This window comes from Propithecus coquereli, unplaced genomic scaffold (assembly GCF_000956105.1).
Source record: "Propithecus coquereli isolate 6110/MARCELLA unplaced genomic scaffold, Pcoq_1.0 Scaffold478, whole genome shotgun sequence".
Taxonomy (NCBI): domain Eukaryota; kingdom Metazoa; phylum Chordata; class Mammalia; order Primates; family Indriidae; genus Propithecus; species Propithecus coquereli.
Genome location: NW_012150596.1, coordinates 1,264,754 through 1,270,753, shown reverse-complemented (window position 1 = coordinate 1,270,753; position 6,000 = coordinate 1,264,754). Strand labels below are relative to the sequence as shown.

Below are 6,000 nucleotides of genomic sequence, written 5' to 3'. Positions count from 1 at the left end.
TGAGGTTGCTGTGAGCTAGGCTGACGCCATGGCACTCACTCTAGCCAGGGCAAAAGAGTGAGACTCTGTCTTTAAAAAAAAAAAAAACGGTTACTATAATCTATTTTGCAGCATGTCAAATATTTAGTTGCTGACAAGGTAACAGATTTCATTGCTTATCTTTCAAACAAATTTGTTACAATTCTGTTTAGACAGTGAGTAATTAATGTACATGATTAAGCCTAATTTTTGAGGACTTGAAAGTTTTTTCTGAAAGATTGCTCTGAGACAAAAGCATTATAAAAACACACAGTTGGCTACTGCATTTAACTTTATGTATTTATTTATTTATTTTTGCCCACCTCTAAAAATCCCTCCACAATAACTCGCCAATAGGCCAGTTCCTGAAACCTGAATGCAGTCAAGAATCAGGAAGAGGCCAGGAGCAGTGGTTCACCCTTCTAACCTCAGCATGTTGGGAGGGTGAGGCAGGAGGATCGCTTGATGCCAGAAGTTCAAGACCAGCCTGGGCAACATGGTGAGACCCCATCTCTAAAAAAAATTTTTTTTAATTAGCTGGGCGTGGTGGCACTAGTCCCAGCTACTCCGGAGGCTGAGGGAGGAGGATCGGAGAATCAATTGAGCCCAGGAGTTTGAGGTTGCTGTGAGCTATGATGATGCCACTGCATTCTAGGTCGAGCAAGAGAGCAAGATCCTGTCTAAAGAAAAAAAAATCAGGAAGTAAGAAAAAAGGGATGCAGAACAACTACAATAGCTGTCACAAAGCTAGGGCACTAAAGCTGCTTCACTTTAATCAGAGAGCACTAGTTCTTAATTTACATGCATTTCTAACTATCTTTTTATTAGAATTCTTAAACCACAACTGATTAAAAATAGCAAATAAAAAGAGGAAAGGTATAAGGAGCAGGCATCCTGATACCAGAACTAACAGTTGACAGAAAGGAAGAAGACAGAAAACCATTACTTACAGCTCAGTACATTTGAAGACCCAAAGTCAGATGTCTTCAAATAGTTTTTAGCAGAGGAACTCTAAATGAAAGCTCGCACAAAAGGCCAGTACAGAAAACAGACAAAAATCAGAGCTGCCCCCTTCCCATATTTAGGCACCTCCCTCCACGGGACCTCCCCACTCCCACCCCCTAAAACAGCTTGTTTGAGACCAACCTCTCTAAGTCATTCAGAAAGTCTTAACAAGAGATTTTTAATTTTAAAAAGGAAATCTTTATAGATATTTATTTCCATCAAAAAGTGCCTTTAAAAGGTTGTGAATTAAGGCCGGGCGCGGTGGCTCATGCCTGTAATCCTAGCTCTCTGGGAGGCCGAGGCAGGCGGATTGTTTGAGCTCAGGAGTTCAAAACCAGCCTGAGCAAGAGCGAGACCCCGTCTCTACTAAAATTAGAAAGAAATTAATTGGACAACTAAAAATATATAGAAAAAATTAGCCAGGCATGGTGGCGCATGCCTGTAATCCCAGCTACTCGGGAGGCTGAGGCAGTAGGATCGCTTGAGCCCAGGAGTTTGAGGTTGCTGTGAGCTAGGCTAATGCCACGGCACTCTAGCCCGGGCAACAGAGTGAGACTCTGTCTCAAAAAAAAAAAAAAAAAAAGGTTGTGAATTAAGTCTCTCAGTTCCTTAGATTTCTCCCCCCAGGTCAGATTGCTATTTCTTGGATAAAGTGGGGATAAATAAAGTATTATCACACCAGAATTTAACCTCCTTAAAATATAGTAAAGTTAATTTACTAAAAATTAAAACTTTTGAGGTTATCAAGACACAATACTCACCAAATACTGTTTAGAATGAAAAACAGTTGAATAAAAATACAGCCAAATGTTAAAATGCCACCAATTATGATGTCAAGAAGTGGTTTTGTAAAGAAACTGTTGAGGAATCTGATGGCAGATCTAGTTTGTGTGAACTAGACACCTAAACTGCTTGAAAATAAATGAAGTGAGAATCAGAATCAAATGAAATGGAAAAAAATCTATACAGACATAATCACAATGCATAATCTTGAATCTGAACAGAGCATGGAATATTTATAAGAGCAGTCATGTGGGCAGGGGCTAGACCAGTGCTGTGCAAAAGAAATATAATATAAGCCACATACGTAATCTTAAATTTTTTAGTATCCACGTTAAAAAAAGTAAAAAGAAACAGGTAAATTTAATTTTAATTTATTTTATTTGATCTAACATGTCCAAACATTATAATTGAAACTTGTGATCAATATAAAAGTTATTGAGCAGATATTTTACATTATTTTTCCTGTTCTAAGTATTCAAAATCTGGTGTGTATTTCCCACTTATAACCCATCTCAATTCAGACCAGCCACAGCTCAGGTGCTCAACAGCCACATGTGGCCAGTGGCCACCATACTACATGGCACACAGCTGGACAACCAATAACAATGTTTATCCTTTTTTATAAATTCCAAGGGAGAGATTGTACAAGATTTACTAGCAACTATTCCAATACAAAATACTCTAAAATGTCAAAAAGTCCTCTCTTAGAATTTGCCTAAGAATTTGTCAATTAATTTCCAGAAAATTTTCTTTTTTCTGCTCCCTGTGGAACTTCACCTTCCATGTTGTCTTTTCTAACTTCTCCCCTGCAATCTCATGCTATATCCTTACACAATTCTTTTGCAGTGTGGCCTGATTTAGACTTTTTGGTATCCTGCACCTTTTTCCTATACACAGAGTAGGCTAACTTCAAATCTGTCAACTGAATAGCCCCATTTCTTGGCTTTCTTCCCCCACTGTACAACCCTATTATATTTCTAAGTCGGCTAATGTCACCCTTCCTACAATATGTTCTTTTAATTTTGTCCATCAGAGATAAAAGGAAATATAAACAATCTATAATGTGGGAAATACATTAAATAGAGTTTTGGGAAGTGTTAATATGTCTGTTTTACTTAGTGTTTTAAATACCTTTTATTTCAAAATGATTGTTCTTTTTTTTTTTTTGAGACAGAATCTCACTCTGCTGCCTGGGCTAGAGTGCTGTGGCGTCAGCCTAGCTCACAGCAACTTCACTCCTGGGCTCAAGCGATCCTCCTGCCTCAACCTCCCAAGTAGCTGGAACTACAGGCATGCGCCACCATACCCGGCTAATTTTTTCTATATATTTTTAGTTGTCCGGCTAATTTCTTTCTATTTTTTTTAGTAGAGATGGGGTCTCGCTCCTGACCTCAAGCGATCCTCCTGCCTCGGCCTCCCAGAGTGCTAGGATTACAGGCATGAGCCACCACACCCAGCCTCAAAATGATTATTCTCTATAGTTTTCTCCAATGGTACTTTTTCATTCCATGTACACTGTGAGGTATTATTTCAGGCATCACTCAATGGTCAAAAGCAGCATTTTAAAAGTTTACCTTTTTCTTCTTTCCAAAGTATGCACCAAAAAATGTATGTGGTACTGAAATTCCAAACCACATGGTAAGGATACCTATGAGAGAATCAAAGGAGATGGCAGCTGATGATCCTTCCACCCGAAGAATTAGATTCATGATGAAGAGGTCAGCAAAGATAATTCTGAGGGGTAAAAAAGTCTTTAGAAAACAATATACTTTCTGGAAAATGTTACAAACATACTTGATATGAATGTCAGAACATTCTTTTGGTGGGAACAATATAATAAATTGCAAGGTTAAACCCTAGAAGAATATTAAATTACAATGTATAAGCCCCAGTCACTGAGCTAGGGCTTAAACTGCATACCATATAATAACAGTTTATTATAGGATATAATTTCCATATCCTACTCATCTTTGCACCTTCAGAGTCTAGCAGAAAATAAATAAGTTGTGAAGTAATATACCATGGAAAAACTCAATATGCAGTATAATGAACACATTAGGAAATAGCATATTTGAAAAACAGATTTTCAAATCCTAGGCTTAAATGGGCCATAAGATGCCTCCAGTTGGACAGGTATTCATTTAAAACAAAGATTTTTAATTTGGTTACTCCAAATCAACAAGTCAACTTCTAAGTCTACCAGATACATCACCAGGCAAGCCCAGCTATTGTGCCCCTACTTGTTCCAGACAAGTTTGACTAAAGCTACAAGTGGGTATGGGTGTGGATGTTTTGGAATGCCCAAAAGATGAGGTTGAAAAGGTGGATAGAGGCTAGACTGTGGAAGTCTTTGAATGTCAGGTTAAGTAATGTAGACTTTCTCCTGTCAGCATCACGAAGCACACAACTGAAGAGATTTTACAATCAATACTGTGATACACAGTGAAGTTTTTCAGGATGATAAGTCTACAATATTGCAGAGGATAGACCTAAAGGAGGAGACGATATAAGAAAGCAGCCCTGGCCAGGCGTGGTGGCTCACACCTGTAATCCTAGCTCTCTGGGAGGCCGAGGCGGGCGGATTGTTTGAGCTCAGGAGTTCGAAACCAGCCTGAGCAAGAGCGAGACCCCGTCTCTACTAAAAATACAAAGAAATTAATTGGACAACTAAAAATACATAGAAAAAGTTAGCCGGGCATGGTGGTGCATGCCTGTAGTCCCAGCTACTCAGGAGGCTGAGGCAGGAGGATCGCTTGAGCCCAGGAGTTTGAGGTTGCTGTGAGCTAGGCTGACGCCACAGCACTCTAGCCTAGCAAGAGAGTGAGACTCTGTCTCAAAAAAAAAAAAAAAAAAAAAAAAAAAAAAGAAAGCAGCCCAGCTATAAAGTGGTAAGAATCTGTATAATGTGATAGTTAAAATGTAAAGAGACGGATACAAAAAACATGAAGAATTAAGAGACTTTTGGTTAAAGATGACACATTTAACTCACATTTAGCTCTGCTGCCTCATCAAAACCATGATAAAATTATAGTAAAGTAATTTTAAAAGGGCATAAATACGCAAGGTTGGGGAACATAGGAGAGAAGATATTGGCAACAAATTTTGGAAACTAGATAGCAGCTGGACAAATAGTAGCCGACTTAGTAAAACTGAGAAACCTGCATCCAAAGTCATCAGTAGGAAAAGCTAAGAGGCAAGTCAATTACACTATAGAGCTCCAAGAAGGCTCTGGAATTTATAGTGCCAGGTACCTCCATAAGTAGAAGTTAAGGAGTAGCTAAAACCAGGAGGACTGGTTGTAAGTCAGCCTAAGATGCTGATAGACTTGCAGATTTCCTCCCCTACTCTGCAGAACCAACTAACTTCCCTTCCCCAACCCCAGCAGAAGACTAGAGGTCTGTTCTCTTGGGGAAGATCCCCGAAGCTCAGAAGAAAACTTTAAAAAAGAAAATCTATCATTGACATCCTCAGAGAGATTAGAGGAGATATTGCAACCATAAAACAAGAAGAAGAAATTTTAAGGACTATTGAGAAAATAAAAGAGCTCTTGGGAGTTAAAAACATGACAAGAGGAATTAAAACTTCAATAAAAGAATTGGAAGGTAGAGCTGATAAAATGTCTTAGAAAGCAGCATTGAAAAAAAAGAAATGAAAAACAGGCAAAAATACATAGGAAAATTAGATGAGCAACCTAGATATCTGAAAAATAGGAGTTATGGGAAGAGACAGAGTTCTTTATTATTGTCTTTTAGGGATATTAAGTGCTTTGCTCAAGGTCAAACAATTGAAAAGAGGCAGAGTTGGGATTCCAATTCAGGTGTGTCTGATTTTTTAAGAGCAAGCTTTTCCCATTCCAATATGTTATTAAAAAAGCCTCTATGGTGAGATAATTATTCCTGAACCCACTCCACCAATCACAGCTATCTTCTCTTCTCCTGGACATTCTGTCAGAGATCAGAGAAAGAGAATGTGTTAACAGCCACTTCATGATCTACCAGGTTAGGCTTTGAGGTACACTGTTCAGGGAATCTCTGGTTTAGCTCTTTAGTTCTCAGTTCTCTCAAGGCCCAGTCCAAGTCTAGGATTCTAATGCTGCGTTCCTATTTGCCATCTGTTCTCAATTTCTTGTTTAGGATCATTGTTTTGGATGCTTTCACATCTCTCATAAGTGATTTGGTCTTTTATCAATCAACT

General features: G+C 38.6%; 1 pseudogene; it reads right to left on the bottom strand.

Moving 5' to 3' along the window:
• LOC105819261 overlaps positions 1 to 6,000 on the bottom strand; it is an 85,689-nt pseudogene that overhangs the window by 20,545 nt on the left and 59,144 nt on the right.